This window comes from Achroia grisella, unplaced genomic scaffold (genome assembly GCF_030625045.1).
Source record: "Achroia grisella isolate CSIRO2021 unplaced genomic scaffold, CSIRO_AGI_Agris_v1 utg474, whole genome shotgun sequence".
Taxonomy (NCBI): Eukaryota; Metazoa; Arthropoda; class Insecta; order Lepidoptera; family Pyralidae; genus Achroia; species Achroia grisella.
Window position 1 is genome coordinate 2,472,347 of NW_026712878.1, and position 21,297 is coordinate 2,493,643.

The 21,297-nt window shown below is 31.7% G+C and overlaps 1 protein-coding gene across 1 annotated transcript in view; it reads left to right on the forward strand.

Moving 5' to 3' along the window:
• LOC131845456 (uncharacterized) overlaps positions 1–21,297 on the forward strand; it is a 48,283-nt gene that overhangs the window by 17,645 nt on the left and 9,341 nt on the right. The gene's annotated exons all lie outside the window — the stretch shown is intronic.

Consider the following 21,297-nt stretch of genomic DNA (forward strand, 5'->3'; position numbering starts at 1 on the left):
TTTGATGAACCCGGTTTTAATTGGACCATGCCGCATTATAAGGTAGCTGGCCCACTGGCATACGGACGCGGTGCCGGCAAACTGGTTTAAATAGAACACGTATTATTTAATAGCGAATAGCTTTGGGCTGATTTATCTTGATTACGGGGGAAGAAGATAATAAGTAATAGGAACCACTATACAGTGGAGGTAGAAATAGATAAAAAATGCATAAATTGGAAAACCGTAATTCTTGGAATTTTTTTTATACTTCTATGGTGACCAACATGCAACGGCACATCTGATAGTAAATGGTTACCGTAGCCTATGGACGCCTGAAATACCAGAGGTGTTACGTGCGCGTTACCGAGCCTTAAGGAACCATAATATACGCTTCTTGAAAAACCCCATGCTGTAGTCTCATGAGAAAATCTCGGCAGGTAGTTCATTCCACAATGTAAGTGTATACTTATTTCTTTCTTCTATTATTTAGATTTATGGTTAACTTTACAGTAATAAGTGATGCAACAAATATAGATATTATAAGAGAAGAGGAAATTGTTACGTATGGGGACCAGTAACTCTATTACTAATAATGTCAGATGATCCCGATGTGGTCTCACCTAAAAACCTTATGTGGTTAACTATGATGGACCTAAGCTTATGCTCGTTATAGCCACTACATTCCATATATATCCGTCAAAACATTAATCTATTCTTCATACTACATCCAAAAATAAAGTACAACTCACATGACACTATGTGACTTCTACATCGAGTCCCAGAATATGTAGCCCTGGTACTATAGATTTTAGAACAAGTAATGGACATACATATTTCTGTAATTATACATAAGACTCATACAATAGTACCAGAAACTATTCACCAATACAAATGTAATTTTATTATAATCTGCATTCATTTAACAGAAAATTAGTATTTTATAATAAACTGCAAAAGTCAACAATATCGGCATCAAATATACCGTTATAATTCTGTTATCATATACATTGTTTGGTATGGACAAATAAATGGCCAGACTTCGACAGGCACTTATTTATTGTTACTGTTATTCTATACGAAGGTCAAGTAGGAAATGATATAAGGCCTCTTGTGACATAACCTACTACTTCCCCTGGGTTTACTTTCACATGTCTAACACTGAGGCAGTTTCTCTTTCTTAATATTCTATGAACTTGACCGCGCGTCACAATCGAAAAACGGGTTCTTCGACTTGTTTAGAAAGAATAGCTTTGCTACCTTTTGGCCATGGGTTGGTCCGAATAATGGAGACATTTTGATTGACTTCAGTGAAAATAATGCCCATTGTCGAACCGTATACTATATACCATTTGCCATCAAGTGAAAGAGTTTATATTAAAAAATCTATTCCAGTAAATCTACCAGTTGTCTAGTATCCGTAACCCGAGATCTAGTTAGCTTTGGACTTTGTGAGTTGTTCACAGTTATTTATTTATATCAATCCACCTCTCCCTTAGTGAGTAGAGATGAAAGTACGAGGAGAAAAGGAATTTGGAAGTAAATAAAGGAAGTTATTTCGAGGAAAAATTTTTGAAATATGAAGAAAATCTTTATTTATTTGGTAGGTTATTATTTTAACCTTGTTTAGGATATCGTATGTAGGTTATAGGTTAGGCATGGTAGGTTGTTTGTCTATATGGCGAAGAGCCAAATCGTAAAACCTAATGGAACCAATAATTTCTCAAACAAGGTTATGTAAATTGACAGACCAAGGTTATTGGATTTAAACAAGTAGGTACATTAATTAACTTTGAAGTGGGGTTGATTTAAGGGTGCCATATGAGTACTTGAAACTGGAGTATTGATGAAAAATCTATGAAGAACTTCGAACTAATATACATATTTTAATTATTTTACTGTTATTTGGAAGTATGAGGACCTTCTAGAATTCGTAAAGCTATTTTCAGCGTTGATAAAATAATAATATTAATATCTTAGGACAATTCAGACACCACCATCTAGACCTAAGATAAGCAGAGGTTGTGTTATGGGTACTAGATAACAGATACAAATACTTTTTTTTTGTAATTACATAAAAAACCCAGACTAATAGAAACCATGAATACTCATATACTATACGTGTGTTCCAACCGAGGAATCAACCTCGCGAATATCTGAAGTAAGGCGATGTGTTAAATCTAAACCACCGAGATTCCATCATTAGTCTAAAATGTTTGCAGTTTACATGTCAAATTTATGACATTTCAATTTTAGTTCTTCGGAATAGCAACACGTGTGTTCACGCGCACTACATGATAATGTGATGTCCTTAGAATAGAATATATCTTTCTTGCTATATATCTAAAAAAAATCCCTAAATAAAAGTGGTCTAAGTTACTCCTTATTACATAAGCTACCTGCCAAAAAAAGTCCCGTCAAAATCAGTCCATCAATTTCAGAGATTAACCGAAACAAACAGACCGACCGACAGACAAAAATTGTAAACAGTGTTATTTTGGTGTATGTACCGTATTTATATTCATATGCATGCAGTAAAAACAGTTATTTCAATAATACAAACAGACACTCCAATTTTATTTATATGTATAGATTACATTTATTAATTATGTCTATGAACTATGAACTTAGTGCTGTTAATATATATAAGCGATATTTACCACCAAATATATATTTCTCAAACACGGATCGAAATTACGACCACCTTAGCCGAGATTCGAAACCCTGGCGGTGCTCTCAGACTTAAGTCGTATCCGACAGGCGGCAGACTTGGCCTTCAGCCGTTCCATAAGTCCTTCTGCGGGTTTGAAGTATCATCTACACTCGCCGTCTATCAAGACCAAGATCTGTAAGGTCAGCTGCCGCCAATAGCATTAAAGTAGTCAGAAAAAAAAACTTACTCTTCCATCATAAAACATATCACAAGTTTATTTAAAATGAAGTATCACGTAAGCAACTATTTCGTTGAAAGTACGCTGCAATCGCATTTAATGGATTCATCTTTATTCATGTTTCTACTGAATTGAACACGGGCTTCACGGGACGCGAGGGATGGAAACCATGAAACTTTTATCTATTCAACGTCGTTGTTTCAACGGCCCACTATTCAATAGGACAACCATTTTTAATTTCTAAAAAGGTTTCATATAAAATTCGTTTGTTTTGGGAACTAATCGGTATATTACTACTATTGGTAGTGATAATACTTTAGTGAATTGGAAGTTTGAAACATAAATAATTTGTAGGTATATATTTATAAAAAATAAGTAATTTCTACCAGATGCTTAGTATAAGCTATGCTTAGTTTAATAGTAACCTGGTAATAATATTATAATATTATTACTACATACATGTAAAATAATGAAAAAGTAAATAATACCGAAAACTAAACTTTGAATTGTCGACTATACACGAATACTCGTAGAGTTAGCATCCCCTATGGTACACTATTCGCAATTTCTCTATAAATATACATACAATAGTGGGGAAATAATTATATCCAAATTAAAAATGTTTTTCTTTATGACTTACCTATAAACTCGCCAACAATTTTCTATCACTTTATATTTAGCTGCACATGAAATAATCAATATTCAGTAGCTATACTTATATTAATATTTGCTTAAAGGCTATTTTTACCATTTCTTGCAAATAACGACAACGTCGCTTTTCTGTTCGAAATTGTTCAAAGTGACATTAATTTGTTTGAAAAGTTTATTTTACTGAAAACGTTGTGATCTACAAATAAATTTAATTTTAGATTGAATCATTTCACTTTCATTGGGAAAATTTAATTTCGTAACATTCATAATTAATTTTAAATAACAAATGATATAAATAAGCCTTCACTGAATAAGGATTACACTGATGTTAATTCTTTGAACTTTTTAAATTTCTGAGTCACAAATAGATCTATTGATTACTGATATGTAAGTATTTAACAGGAGGGCTAAAGACCTTGTAGCAAAGCTTAAGATGAATGTCTTATTGTATTCTACCATTATTAAATAATAAAAAACTCGACACAATTTATAATGTAACAGGCAGAAATCAGTTTCAGGCAGGTTGATCTTGAGTCTGTAAGTCCTTAGGCAGGCGAAGTTCGCCACCTTTTCCATTCAGTAAATCTGTGAAGATAACGGCCAATATAAAGAAAGAAAAAGTTGACACTGCTTCTGACTAGTTGGGTAACAAAGAATATTATCTATCTACTAATAATATAAAGCTGAAGAGTTTGTTTGTTAGAACGCGCTAATCTTAGGAACTACTTGTTCGAATAGAATAATTCAAGCAAGGCTTTAAGCTATATAACATTACGCTACGACCAATAGAACTAAAAACAAAGACTCATCATTAAATAGCCCACCTCTATTTGTTTACCATTCTAAGTCATCGAAAAAAGCAATAATTTGAATTCCGTTTACACAGTTTTGTGGCAAACAACGGCTCACGTAAATAACACCCTAATAGTTCTGTAGATTTCCAGCAAATGGACTCCACAAACAATCTATTAACGTTCGGGCGAGGGTAACCGTTTTAGTACATTTCCACCGTAACATCTGCTAGATTCTTCAGGGAAATGGATAGGTATACTATATCGTAAATGGCATAGACCTATCTAATGAAGCGCGAATAAAAGAGGCATATATCAAAGAATCACCACGTCACGATCTAATATCAAAGTTTGCGTTTTTCCTTTATCTTTCATATGCTTTTATTATAATAATAACTTGCTTCGTTTTTGTCAATACATGATATGAGCGAGAAATGACAAACTTGAAATAAAAAGAGCGTTAAAAGATAATATGTTTTCTGTGATAATATTATGCTTGTAATAGTTTGTACTAATATTGTATGCCACCCAAATTGCTGCCTAAATATTAAAATCGAATTGCATGACATTCACAAAGTATATGTAAACGAGAATTGCAACTGTGTTTATGATTAGATTAAGGACATTTTTATTAAATAAATGTTACTATTCCGTAGAAGACTATTATAATGATGACCATAAAGATTTCAGTTGATCTATTGCACTATGCTTACAACTTGACATAACCAGATTTCTTGCTTAAGTTGCTATTATGTTGTAGACAAGAATTTACTGTATAAGTTCCTATTGTGTTATCCTACACAATTATTAATTACAATAAAAAAATATTATAATTAAGTTATTGAATAAAAAGCACTGCAAATTAATTTGTAAGTTGAACATTGTTTACGTGTTGCTAAGGTGTATAATTGATTGATTAATTCTTTGTCTCATGTTATGCCACGGTTACATATATTACAGCATCACCGTCGCCATGCGCATTTATTGCTGCCGTCCAGGTACATTCTGAGTCAATATAATATTTAGTTCAAAATAATAGTGTATATTGTATATTGACATTATCTTAACAAACTCTTAATATAATAACTTCAATTAATATCCATGTAAGAACTAATATTTATTTCACAAAGACACATTCATTGGAAGATTTTTAAAATTCTAAATTAAACATTTTACTTATACATAGTAATGATTACCTAATATTACGAACACAATATGGTCCGTGAAAGTACATGGAACTGTTACGAAACAAATAAAAAATTTTGCATCGCTACGCGTAACGGAACGCATTGCATACAGATAATAATACATCAACGTAAAATGAAACGTCTCACTTTCACTCAGGCAGCACATTGCATACTGATTAAATTTTTCTGTGGCACGCATTTATAAAACGAAAGACGCAGAACTGTCCAAGAAACGGAACGTTTAGACGCTGACAAGCATGCTAACGAACCACAGTACAATAATCCTTTTAAATGAAATCTAAACGTCATCCACACACTTATCACCAAACCTCTGAAATTCAGAAGCTAACGACGAAATTATACAGAGATTTTTTAATAGAAATATATGATAGAATATTTGGAAAATTTCCACGAGAACCGGAAATAATGAGTTCCGCTAGGATGACGCTGCTTTGTTTCTGTATATACCGGCTATAGACGCGTCTTCATTTACTTAAATTTCATTTTGCATATTGCATTCACGAAAACAAATTACCAAAGTAAAGAAATTCTCTAAACATATTTTTAACTATCTTTATATACCTATTCTACAATTTAGAAATTTTTCTAACTAATAGTATGCCCTCGTTTTGCGAATATTTCGGCGATTTTTACCACTTTTATCAATAAAATAAGAACTTTAAATACACAGGTTACCTAGTCCTGTTTTATAAGATTACAACAATAAAACAACAGAGTACTCTATGTTTTATAAGAGTTGGCATCGCCTTTATGAGAATTGAACCGAAATCAATGTATAAACCAGTACCTAAAAGTTCTAAAAAAGAAGGCTGAACACATATGCCATGTTTAAAGTAATAGTATCACAGTTTCATACGTAAAAATAATGATATCATGGACACCTGTCTTAAATTTTTGAAAACTCTTTAAAAAAACGAAGCACAGCACTATAATGAATTATAAAATAAAACAAACTTTTATCTAATCTTTAAATTTTATATCTCTGTAGAATTTATCCTATATCATATACAGAGATAAAGGAGCTAAATAAATACTTATATTCCTCACACTTCCCACGCACATAAACTTTAGAATTTAATTTCCAAAGTCGTAATAACTTCTCACCAATATCTCGATACAAGTCCTATAAATATATACCATAAATTTATTAATAGCTCGGATATTGCGTCTATGATATATATAATATACCGCAAAAAAGTTTTAAGTTAGAGTATATTTAGTCTGGCCATAAATACCAAAATAGAAAATAATACTTTTTAAATATGGAACACGTCACTAATTTTTTTTCTCTTTTGGCTCTGGCGAACACGTCACTGTTGTTCGTTTTTATTAATTTTTCACACTTTGGTGCGAATAATTGTTAAAATTTCTTAATTAAAATTTAATAAAATTTCAAAAATAATATTGTATTAAACGAACAATACTTTAATCATTTTACCATAATAATATTACCAACAAGCCAATTTTAATCGATATAGTTTACGTAAGTGGTATATTGAATAACTGAATTATAAAAAGTAAGAAGTTAAATATGAAAAATGATTAAAACCTTAAGAATATATTTCACATCTTTACATACATACTATAAAATTAAGGTCGCTGCCTTTAGCTTAGATCTTTCAAACAACGCAACGGATTTTAATGCAGTTTTTAGCAGTAAATAGGGTGATTCAAGAGAACAGTTTATATGTACAATATATTTATATTCGTGAAAAGCCGGGGCGATTAGATAGTAAATTATAAATTTTAGATATCGATTGCAAAAAAATATAAACTCTTTCTTCAATCGTGTAAAATTACTTTTTCTTCAATAGTTTTTGTAAAATTAAGTGATTTTGTCCATACAAAATCACTTAACATAAAAAAAACAAACGAAAAAAACAAGTCTCTAATTAGCGTCTTTCTCATTTTTGACTTTCTTTTTAAAATGGAGTTTCAATTAAGTTTTCTTAGAATTGTTTTTGATTTACACCCCTGCTTGCATTCTTTCTTTTTCCTTCATATCGAAACCTGAATTCGAATTTTCGAGGAATTTATCCTCGAAAATACGGGTGTCGGATTTTAATGAGTCTCTTCTCGCTTTAAAAAATAAAAATAAATAGTAGGTACTTATCGAAATATCGGGTTATCTAAACGTTGACATTACTTTATTTAGGTATGTTTTATTAAATTCGAGCTCTCGGACGCCCTTGTTTGTCTAGCGGATTAGCACACTTTACTTCCGATAGTCGAGGGTTCGATTCCTCGTACGATGCAAGCATTTGTATTCATGAGTACGACTGTTTATATCAGTCTGGGTGTTTTCTATTTATATGATATTGATAAAAAAAACATCTTTATATCAGTTATCTAGTACCCATAACACAAACTCTGATTACCTTGGGACTAGATGGCGCTGTTAATGTTAATGCTAAACAAAATATCTTTATTCATGGGTCTATTACAGACACTTCCGTAGAAGTCTACATCACCACATCTACTCAAATACATCAAAATTTCTACTTTCAAACATTATATACACTTATTTTTACTGCACTGAAATTGTTAATTGCTGTTACATATTTATTATTGAGCTTTATGTAATTAACCCAAATTTTTAATTTTTTAATATGTCCTTATATAAAGGCAATGAAACTATAGTCATACAGCTTTATATCATGTTATTGCTTTTCACATAATTTCCAATGAAGTAATTGTATATCACTTTCTATTGACGCATAGAGCTTCCGTCGCTAAATCTATGAAGTTTCTTGTTACAATGGAGTTCGATGAGACGATTTACGGCACAAAAAATATTCTCACTGTCACTCACGTTATTTATTATTTACTAGTGTATCCCATGGCGCTTTATTTTCGAAGTATTATAATGTTGTTTCCTATGGAAAGAGCCAGGTTTTTTACTATACACAGGTTTATTATTTTTGTATGATAATGGAATGGTGTACCCGCCTGCGTTAACGTTTTACGCTGGGAGATCACCGGTGGAGGGTGATATGATGAGTAGCTCAGAAAATTAAACATCGAAGGATAATTAAGGTACTTGACTGATCCATTACTAACGATCCCTTATTTTTTGATCCATGAATATGTAATGGTACACAGAAGTATACACACTAGCGCTGTCAGTATTCGCTGACGAGGTTGAAGTGGAGGATAATAGGATGGACATGAAGTAATTTCTATCAGAACTTTCAGTTTCCAGGCGGACAGTATCGATGTCGTCTGATGGAGTATATTTCTGGCAAAATACCCACTAGTTATCATTATTAGCAATCCCCTATTTCCTAATATAAAGTCATTAGAGTATGCGACTGTAAAAGAAACACACAAAAACAATTTTAATTTTAAAAATACGATACTAAATTTTGTATAGCAACTACCGTCCCTGGCTACAAGTCCTACAAGCAGGCTGTAGGTAAAATATTAAGTTTATGTTTATGTTTGTTGATATACAGAAATTATATTAGAATTTACTTGAAAAGTCTTATATAGATTATAATTTTAATTAAAATGAAAATTGAAAGAAACAACATTGTGATGGAGGGTGGATCAAAAAGGTTACTGAATGAAACGCTACAAACAGCCAATAGTTACTTTGACTGAGACTAACGTATATTATAATATTTCTAAACTTATAGAATGAAGTGGAACAATTTGTTTTTTGCTTAAAGTTAAACATAACATACCTACTATTCTTTCCCACATATTTTTCAATTCTACCTAAAGATTGTCTAGAAAAAACAGCTTAGTTACAAGACCGCCTTTTGTGTTACTCTTCTGTCTATAAACACTGTGCATTAAAGTGTAGAAATAAAGTTAAAATTTTCATTTATTTATACCTTTGCACACAATGTTGTATACATCGTGGACTCAACGCCTGGTATTAACTACAAGTTTATTGAATTCCATTTTATATATTAACTGACTGACTTTTATGAATCGCTGGTAATATGTATGTATACATATATATATATTATAATATTTATGCGATATAATCTGTATATCTAAAACTATACGTAATACTGCAAAAAATGATAAGCGACGCCGGGGCTTTGTGCTTGTAAAACCTGGTGCCTTTTATTTTAATAGAATAGATATTTTTAATATATTCTTGTTATCACTTTCCTTTTTGAACCGAGCTATTGTTTGCAAAATATATTGTATAAATATAGAAAATACACAACGTGTAATTAAATACAATATGGAAAGTATAGGTAATTAATATTAACTATGTTTTCGCAATATTGGTAAAACAATAGTACGCCTTACAATTGAAACTTTTGTAATATTATTATTGTAGTTCAAATATTAAGTACATATAAGGTTAATGTAGCAGAAATCCTTATTATACTGTACTACATGTTATATTGAAATTTACATTATCATCCATAAAGACCATTTTTCATTGGACACAATACAGAATTATAATTAGGGGTCATCCATAAATTACGTAATACCGATATCAGTATATTATACCCCTCTCCTCCTGCCCCCTGTCAAAGGGGCTGTGACCAGCTATGACGAAGGCTGAATGCCTTTGTCGTAGCCGGTCACATTTTAATAGTTAAAATTTCGTGTTTTAGTACTCATACGAAATTTAAGACGTGGTAAGCGTCCTGGATTTCTTGATTTTACACGTTACGAACTTTTGCTTTTTATTTTGTTTGTCACAGTTTATCGTCTGCTTGATGTTTATTACTCTTTCATGCAGAAACTACTCAACGAATTTTCATTAAACTTTACTGTAATATAGCTTATATATCAGAATAACATATAGGTTATAATTCAAAAACATATTATGTAAAATTAGTGAAATATACGTAATTATAAATGTCAAGTAAGTGTGATACAGACGAAGTAGCGTTGGTCACCTAATTATAAAATATTTTATTAAGATTAAAACAGTTTTGTTTATAATTTTAATCAAATATACTTTTTTCGTATTCATCTCATCACTCTTTACCCTTACATTCAATTTATTATTTTAAATATCGAATGTAATACACATCATTTTATATAGTATAAAACAAAGTCGCTGTCGCTGTCTGTCCCTATGTATACTAAAATCTTTAAAAAGATAGAGTAATTCAAGAAGAAAGTTTATATATATAATTCATGTACACCCGTGCGAAGCCGGGGCGAGTAGCTAGTACTATATAATTCTTTCGAATCATTGAATCAAAGTTTTTATTCGAGCGTTATATCAAATCCGTTCTATGGTCGGAAGGATGGGTCTGCTCTATATATAAAGGAGCATTCAAAATGGGTCCATTGTACCGTTTTCTATATAATTTGACGTTCACGGACTGTTGAAATCTTTGTTCGGAATTACGCAGGCGAAAGGGAATTTACTATGTGTATGTAGCCTATCTCGTATTAATAAGGCATATAATCTCTCATTCATAAAGACATTTTTTGTTATTTAACCAATATGTTCCTTTTCGTGATATCTTCCTTATGAAACATAAGTGACGAAGTACTCTAATAAATTAGTCTTCATAGGAAATTAAAATTTTTATGTAACAACTAGTTAGAATACAATATTTTCTTCTAGAATAAGGCCAACTTTTGGTAATAAAGTAATTATGCTAACAATATCATTATAATTAAAATATAGTTGAATTTGTGTAGTTTAAACTGTATAAATATAATAATAATATCTGAGGACAATTTACCCAACGCCATCAAGTCCCAGACGAAGCCGAACTTGTGTTGTGGGTACTAGACAACAGGTTAAAATACATTTTGTAAAAACATAAATAATATACATAGAAAACACCCAGACTCGTGAACACAAAGTTTTTACCGTTCGAGGAATCGAACCTGCGATCACCGGAAGTAAGGCTGTCTATTAAACAGCTAGACCATCGAGGTCATCAAATAAAATAGTAGTTGAAAAAAACTCCTACTTATTCAGATTTCATTATGAACTGTTATATATTTTATATAAACAATCTTTTATTTTATATTAAATGTTATTTATTTACTACTACGTAGTATTACATGTAATATATATTACAATTGCAATTCATTCTTAAATTTATTAGCACATGGTCAACAAAAATGACATAAAAATAGATGCGAAAATTACAAAAAAGGTTTTTAAACATTAATTAGGGACCGAACAAATTTATTTAGGGCTTATAGGTAAAAAGGGGCTTTTTGTGCGCCCGTGCAAAACCACACACTTCCCTTTTAATACAGTCGGTTTCTCGAGACCTTTCTAGCTGGGTAGACAAACAAATACAGCCCACATTAACTGGTTGCCTACCGCTTTGTCATTCAAGCCCGTGTTAAGTAAATAGACACTCTGTTTTCTAAAACTGCTCATTTTGTACTAGTTAACCTTTGTCTACGAGTAATATAGTAGTTCTGTTTATAGAGAACATTTCCTAGTAACTGTTATAGCGATGCAGATATTACGAATGCTATATTCAACAAAATTAAAACACTAAATATAGCACTTAAATTTCATATTCATTTTTATTTTTGGGCTTTCTCTAATGCTGGCCGGGGCTGGCCTTTACAGCTTCATCGGACGATAGGGAGCGAGTGCAGATTGCACTCTAAACCCTTATGACTTATGAGGGGCTAGGGGTACGAACCCCGGCTCAGGCCATTGTAATTTCTATCCCCATTTGAATCGATCGAAGGTAGTAAAAAATATTTATAAAATGTAATAATATTACTTAATTTGATAATTATGGATATAAAAGTGGCAAGGCACCAGATGATAATAATATGAGCATGAAGTCAGGTTTCACTTCCAATTCAGCAGAATTTACCCACAAGAGTTTCTGGAGAAACTGAATGGTATAGTATATTAATATACTAATTAATACCATTTTTTAATACATACTTAACATACATGGAAAATACCAAAGGATACAAACAATCATACTCATAATTACAAATGTTTCTGTCGTGTGAGGAATCGAACCCGCAACCTTCGGAACTAAGGCGATGCTTAAAACCGCTAGACCACCGACGCCGTCAATATGTATGTAATTGGGCCACTAATCTCCATTACTAACAACAACATTCAAACTTTGAGATGGCAAACAGGCTTGTAATACTTTTCGGTTACCCGGAGAACTAAGATATCACCAGTCACCGAAAGTTGACCTTCAGCCGCTTGTTTTCATCTGGTGAAACTGTAAATGGTAGCTACAGCCAGTATTAGAGTAGTCTAAAAAAGAGTTTCATTTATTCATAATTTAAGACATGTGCTCTTATCAGTGGAGCTCCCGCCACCTTACACGGTCATAAGTCTTTTCAGCTGTTGATACGACACGACTCCAACTTTTTCCTTAATTTGTTAGATGTCTTTCGTAGTGTCATATCATGCGCCCAAAATTTTTCCCCGTCTATTCTCAAGAATATCTATGATCTGTCTTTTTTCTTTAATCCTTTCAAGCACTTCCTTATTCCTTGTTTTATCTTTCCAGCTAATTCTTTCCATCCTTCTCCAACATTTCATAGGCTTCCAGTTTGTCTTTTTCCTTTTGTGTCAATGTCTACGTCTCACAGGCATACAAGGCTGTACTCCAGATGTTAATCTTGATATGTCATTTCCGAGAGGACTTTGATAGCTCTCAAAAGATGTTTTTGATCATAAATGAAAAAGAGTAGCGTGATTTTCTTAAAGTTATTAAAGTTTTACTTTAGGTAAAAGAGAAGAGACTACTATAATAAGAAGTCAACGAATCTGTAAACAGTAGAAAGCAGCGACCGCGCGTACATCGACTTAGCATTTGCATTAATTTACGCCTCTACTCACGCGCCATTTCTCTAACAGTCACAAGTTATGAGCGACCACTTATGTTCTTTTTCAACCGACTTCAAAAATGGTGGGAAATCTTAAAATCTACTGTATTTTTCAAGCATGTTACCTTAGAACTCGCTTGTCATGGGTGCTATATATCAGGAGCTGACCAGAAGTTATTGAGCTATCCTTAAGAATGCTATTAAAGACGGTTATTTTTCGTAGCTTTGAATATACGTATAATTATTTATCGTAATTATGAAAGCCACCGTCGAGATTTCTACAACGGCTTTATTTTCCGTTGTATTTCATTAACACTTACTGGAAATAATTTTACATGCTTTTATTGCTGATATGCTATGATAGACTAGTGATAGTTACGTATATCGAACTAATGGTATGATAATCATTAAAATTAATTGTTCCTTCAATAACATTCGTATTAAATTTAACGTATCTGAAATACCGACTATATGAACACTTTAATGACATAGACATGACCTTTCAATAATATACATTCTATCTCATCTTCAAAACCTTAAATATTTTCTTTCTTTCTTCAAACTGTTTTCTTTCAATCCCAAATTGGCTAAACATAATAATAATATAGCTGCGGAAACAGTAAGAAAGGTCAGGTTCAAATATATTTATTCTTTTATATTGTTGTGTCGCAATTGTTTCAAAGAAATTTCTAAATAATTCATGTTTGGTATTCACCTCATTTAACCTTAACAACCTATTGACATGCCATTAAATATGCACTACAAATTTCTTCTATCATAATGAGAATATAACCTACTATTACTACCATCGTTTAGGTCTAGAGTTTTCTTTTTTTACTGTAATCTATTTTATCTTTATAATCGCTTAATATAATATTCTAGAGACGAAGGGGAATGACGTACCCCTAAAATAATTATATATGACAATAAAGCACAGTATTATGTTCTATGACGCTACACACAATTATGGTATATAATTATTTTAAAAAATGAATAATCTCTATCTTTCATCATTTACTCCATACAATAATAATAATAATACACATTGTAGACAGTGGGTCGCGACGATTTAAGACTAATTTGTTACGAATAATAAATTAATTTGTTATTAATGTATTGCTGCATATTCAAAAGTTAAATGGTGACAACGGTTTAATAAATTACTTTGGGTTACTTTTATTGATAATTGACAACCAAGTCAACGGAATAATTTATTCTATATACTAGCAGTGCCCGCGGTTTTACCCGCATAAAATTTGTAGTATGTACATACTTGTTGTATGTGTTATTCTGATGTAGAAATTATATGACTGTAAAGTTTTATTAAAATCAGTTAAGTATTTTTTGCGTAAAACAGTAACAAAGCTCCATCCATCCATACTCACAAACTTCTGCGTTTATAATATTAGTAAGATAAAGTACAACCATGAGTAGTACGAAAATTAGTTCAAGATTAAAATGAAGAAATTTTAACTATCATAAAAAGGGACAACCAAACCTTTTCATTTGTATTTAGGGAAGAATCGCGTATACAAGAAAAAAATATATCTACTTTTTGGAAATCTTTAAAAATATAAAACATCTACTTACTGTAGCTATTCCGTCATCCGTTTTAATTTTTCAACCTATATAAAACTTTTTCCAATACGTACAGGAAAATTACATCACTTTGAATACTTTCAAATTGCTCAATCTAATTTCGAATTACTTATTAACAGGGCAATCAATCCTTCCATTCAAATGGAAATTGAAAAGGACGCATTAATCAACAATTATGCCTTTTTCAATCCCAAAGTTAATTCTAAATGTATTTCGTCTGTTATAATTATCTATATCTATAGAAATCTCAATTTTTTTTGCATTTCTTTATGTATTTGAAATAACAAATATTTTGACATATTTTATTGAATTAGGTGCTATTTTGCGGAAGTCTATTTCACTGAACGAATTTACATTATTTTGAATAATTCCGCTACAATTAGTATGTGCGTGAGGGTAAACACAAATATTCTGGCTATTCCCTAAACTTGGCTAGGCAACACTAGGTTTCCAAGTTATATCCAAACTCTATTCAATGTATTCAATGTCAAAATTCAAATGGTGCCTCATTCAGAGGCGGAACAGATATGGGTATATCATATATCAATAACAGACTGACTTTGATCACCTTTAGAGAAGGTCCTAACTATAGCCAAGTTTAAGCACAAAATATTTGTAGTATCACACATACTAATTGTAGTGGAATTAAACAAAATAAATAAATCTATTCTGTAGCAAATGTTGATGGCCCATATCATTACAAGTGGCAACCGTCATGAGCATACATAAACAGCTGCAAGGACAGACGTCATCATATGAAGTACCTACGTGGTACTTTTCAGGCATTGGCATTCCAGTATACTACAGTGCCATGTCTGCGTAAACAATAGTTTTACAACCTATTGATATCTTATACGATATCTTCTTCTTCTTCAACTAAAACAGCTGACACAGCAAGTTACTTGGCGGTTGAATTAGATGAGGCAATGACACGCAAACGATTTTATAATACGTCTGCCAAAGTTAAATAAAGAGCAGCTTCATTTAATATATATTCTTTATTGCACAGATAATACAGTAATAAAATAATTTAAAGAAAATGTGAGCAATAAGAGAGAATAAAATACTATTTTAGATTCTAGATGAGTCAGTGACTATGAATAAGTGAGTACTCGTGTTTTTACCCGATTCATATAGATAGATAACAAAGAATCCATCGTAAATAAGAAATTAGACAATCTACACATCTTAACTCGAGTGCTTGAGATCGTAACATCGCAGTCGTAAATGTTCAGTATTGGGTCGTAACGGGTTCTAACATTAAAGTGTCTCGATCGATGCCTAAATCCTGAACGATCCAATCTCTATCGTAGAATATCTAGTCTCGACTTATGACTATAATAGGATTGTCTGGAAATAATTTATTGATACTGTTTTTACGTGACTTCAAGAGGATTATGTTCTTGGACACATTTCTATGAGTATGTATATTTAAAGAATATACATACATTTTTGTATGCTTCTGAAACATGAACCTGGAAATCGCACTTAAAATCAAAAATAGTTTTTTTCGTGATGTAGTGATGGCGCAGATTGTTAGGAATTTCATTGACCAAGCGCCGCAATAAAGCATATATGGTATAACTGGGTATCAGAACTCATCTCTCTACTGTATGCTTCCAGCATCTGATATCTTTGTTCGGCCACGTGGGCCGATAATTTGAAAAATTGTATAATGCTATAACACGGATGGTAGAATGGGCATAGGTAGGGCGCCTACACGATTGACTGATTCAGTTTGAAATGCCGTCGAAATGAATATGGAAGTTCCGCGGGTTTAGATTACCATCTGCACTGACCCCCTATGGTCCGGTGAAGCTGTAAAGGCCAGCTGCGGCCAACAACATTACAGTAGTAGATAAAAAAAACATTCATCAACTTGTACCTAAACCGAATAATGAAGTTATATTCACCAAATTTTATGTATATTATATATTACCTAAAATTCATAACACTGCTCTAGTTTTACTTATGATTATTCAAGAAGGATGTATATTCCGCTCCAAATATTGCTACTAAATTTTCTGCCAATTCTCAAGGGTGACTAGGTACAGCACACAACCACTCAATAGCGCACACTATTGTAAAAAAGTAATAAATATAAACACACACTAAAACAAAAGTGTTACAAAAACATGACGTGAATAAAAGCAATAAATAGTTCATTTACTACGACGGAGGGGAAATCGTGCGCACAACAATTCAAGTCTTAAATCCTCTAAGGTTTATATCCGTTTCGTTACAGACTTTACGGATAAATAGTAAATGTACCTGATATCATAATACATGTATCATTTATTTATGGATATCCCAATTTAGTACTCATATTCCCGAATATATACAGATAAATATTAGACATATTATTAGTAACTAGAGTCTTATTCCAATTCTTAGAAATTTAAAATATCTAATCTACAAAATAAGCATGTAATACGCACACATAAAGATAATTTTTTCTGTAACCTGAATAATATTCGTAAACAAAACACATGGCGACATCTAGTCTCAAGCTAGGCAGACCTTGTGTTATGGGTACTAGACAACTGATACTAATACGTAAATGTATATTCATAATATGCATAGAAAATACCCAGACCAATACAAACAACCATAATAATGAATACAAATGTTTAATCGTGCGAGGAATCAAACCCGTAAGTAGTAAGTGAGCTTTAAAAGTAAGGCGATATACTAAACCGCTAGACTACTGATGCCGTCAAAACAATTATTGTATATAATTGTTTTGTTTATAATTGTTTTAATACTTCTATACATGTGTTTATCAGCCCCTCCAAACCAGCTAATAAAATTGATCCAGCTAGGATCAATTTTATTAAATTTTATAAGCCTATTTCAAAGTATTGCTATATGGTATCAAAATATAATATGCCGTGTTCACTTAATATTCATATATATAGTAATTGCAATATTTTAATCAAAACAACCGTTTACTATTTCGACCACAAGCAGCAACTTTTGCTTAGAAAAATAGAATAATCATCAAAATCTCTTTACAATTTACAATAATATCACGTAAGACTTATTAGAAGGGAATTGAGAATTTTATTTTCATTTTAAATTGGTTAAAAGTAATATACCACGAATTGATCAGACATACGCATTTATATTACCAAAGCGAAGCCACAAACTTGAAAAGTAAAATCAATTTGTCAGCCACAAAACGAAATTATTTATGAAAATCGCCCCAAACAAGACTCCACTTAACCGTGAAACGCTTTGAACAAAAAAGTTCTTTAATTCATTTCAACAACAAAATGATCATAGGGTTTCTGTTATTAACCTACACTTATAAAATGTTTGTTCTTATAATTTACTACGCACTTATGAAATTATGAAGTCTAGAAAACTATTTGGAACATTAGAGTACTCCGAAAAGCTAAGTGGAATCAAAACTTATTTTGTCATGTAGGACATTTTAGCTAGAAAAAAAAGTTTTATAGCTATCTTGACGTTCACATTTTCATCGTGCGAGGAATTGACTCCCTACCACCCTCGAGGTCGTCAAATATCGCAAAAATATGTATATAAATCCTTACCCTTCATATATGGATAAATTAATAGGATGGTCATCTCTGAATACTAAACTATCGCACAACTATAAACTAATTTAAACAATTCCACGTATTCAAAGAGAGTTTCAGCAAAAACCATAGGATTACATAAATTAATATCAACTAAATGGGGTTACGAATAGTTGATATTTAGTTTATTAATCAGATTTTGAACTCGGTGATCCGATTAATAATGAAAAGTTAAAGTACTGATGACTCCGTTTATAATTGAAGTGATAGATTAAGTACTTCATTTGCATCTCATTCATTCGCTGAAACTTTCACAAATAAATTATTTTTCTACGCATTATATCATCCTTACTAATATTATAAATGCGAGAGTAACTCTGTCTCTCTCGCTTTCATCCCAAAACTACTGAACAGATTTGAATGAAATTTGGTACACGTTATAATATAGTCTAGACCTTGAGAGAGGACGTAGGCTAATTTTAAATGCGAGAAAAGTGTTGTAAAGTTTTGCAGGAGGAGATGAAAAATGGTACAGAATTATCGTCATTTTTAAGGGTAGAAGCTTGAAACTTAATTCTTAATTAAATTTATAAAGGTTACTATTCCATGCTGACGATGTCGCGGGCACAGCTAGTTTATTTACATACTTTTTTTTACCCCGTGAGAAATGTTCAAAATACCATCACACCACAGCAGGGGCGGCGGGGTGCAGGTGTGTGGGACATAGAAAACATCCTAGGTACCCATTAACCAAATTGACACCATAACACCTAGTTACTGTTCGGTGTTAATCAGCTAGAAATCATAATTATTAATCGATTTTATATTATAGTTATCATAAATGATAAATGTCAATCGATTATAAATAAAGTCATAAACATAGACATGAAATAATATCGATCTTAATCAAGATATAAATCATTATTCATATTGTTAACTTCGCAATAAATTCAAGATGCTGTAAGCGAACAAACTTAACTGTTAGTCCATTAATAAGGTGGATTAATAGGGTGTTGGGCTTAAAATATGGTTGGAAGACAATAACGACTGGCTCATCTGTCATACTCGTGAACGGGTGCTGTTAGTAGGCAGTCTGCTTTAGTTAATTAGGGCAGATATATTATATTAATTAATTGTAATTGTACAAAAACAAACAAACCTTTACGACTGTTATCACAGATGGATAGGCAGTCTGGTGACAATACCTGACTGACTACTATTAATGTTGTAAACGCAACACTTAACATACCCACATGTCCCTGGGTAAACATGAATCCGATGTACCGCCGCCGCGCCGTCTCTCAAAATTTTTTTTAATTTGATACGGAACTAAATTCATGGTTTCGTCTAATCATATACATATTTACATATATTCCCAAAGAAGCAAAGTGTAAATTTGAAAGTATGTTATACACTATATAAAAAATGGAATTAAAGCTTAAAATTCTACTTTATACATGAGTTAAATGCGTAAAAATTGCACTAAACAGAGTTCCTATAATATCTACCTATTTAATTTAGATTTAAAGAGCTGTATGATGTAGGTTCCTTTGCCTGTAACGAATCAAAAAAAGATTGTTTTTTTGATTCGTCACAGGCACCTATAATAAATATCCTTAAAACGATAAATATCCTTATTTATTCGAACCTAAATATGAAATATCGTATCCCTCATACATTTACATATATCATGTACATTTTCCATTTTTATCCTCGGTTTATAGCCCATTAAATCTCCGATGCGAAGTTAAACAAAGAGTATCGATATACTGTGAAAGTATTATCGTAAAAGCTAAAAGCCTAACAATGCTATGTTCACACGTGTATAACTAGGTTAATGTCTAATTAAAAATCGTTTTCTTTTATCTATTACATTGTATCGAAATAAATATATTGACAAATTAACAGTCTCGATGGTCTAGCGGTTTGACTCACTGCCTTTAATCCAAAGATCGCAGGTTCTACTCTTACAAAATTCAAACATTTTTATTCATGTCTGCTCGTATTGGCCTATATTACTATATATAATATTCATCATTGCCTTGCCTCTATTATTATTGGGTGCAGTATTATTGACGGTGCAGTATGTCATCTTTTTCTACAGATCTCTATCGGGTCTCATAGTTAAACATATGTTTAAAGTATGTTTAAAAATATATATATTTAAATATTTTTCAGATGCTTATTTTTTCTATTTGGCGCTCTCTAAACTGCAAAAAAAAATATAGAGTAAACTCTATAGATGTCTAAATACACATTGTAATAATAATAAATAATTTTATTGCAGTTATGAATAGAAATTCAAACTAGCGACGTGCTTAAGGTTTAAATTAAAATTTAAAGTAACACTTAATAATAAATAACTTAATGGTAAGATGAATTAGTTAGAAAGAGTTACGATCCTCTTAACAAAAGAAACAACAATCATTATTAAGTAACGGTAGAAAAACAGCCGATCTTCTTAGCAAACCGAATAAGTTTTTACTAATTAGCGGGATGTTAGGAAAAATAAATTCTTAAATAACAGTTTTCTATGTAAACCAACGTACTTAAGGGGTGTTTTTAAGTAGATAAACAACAATCATCGCATAAATACTATATATATTGTCTTTGTAGAAATATAGTATAATCTCACAAAACTTTCAATACATACGAGTATATTACGATACTAGCTGTACCCGCGACTTCGTCCACGTGGAATTGAACTTTATTTTTCTTTATAAAAGTAGCCTAAGTTACTCCTTATTACATCAGCTACCTGCCAAAAAAAGTCCCGTCTAAATCTGTCCAGCCATTTCAGAGATTAGCCGGAACAAACAGACCGACAGACAGACAGACAAAAATTGTAAAAAATATATTTTGGAGTATG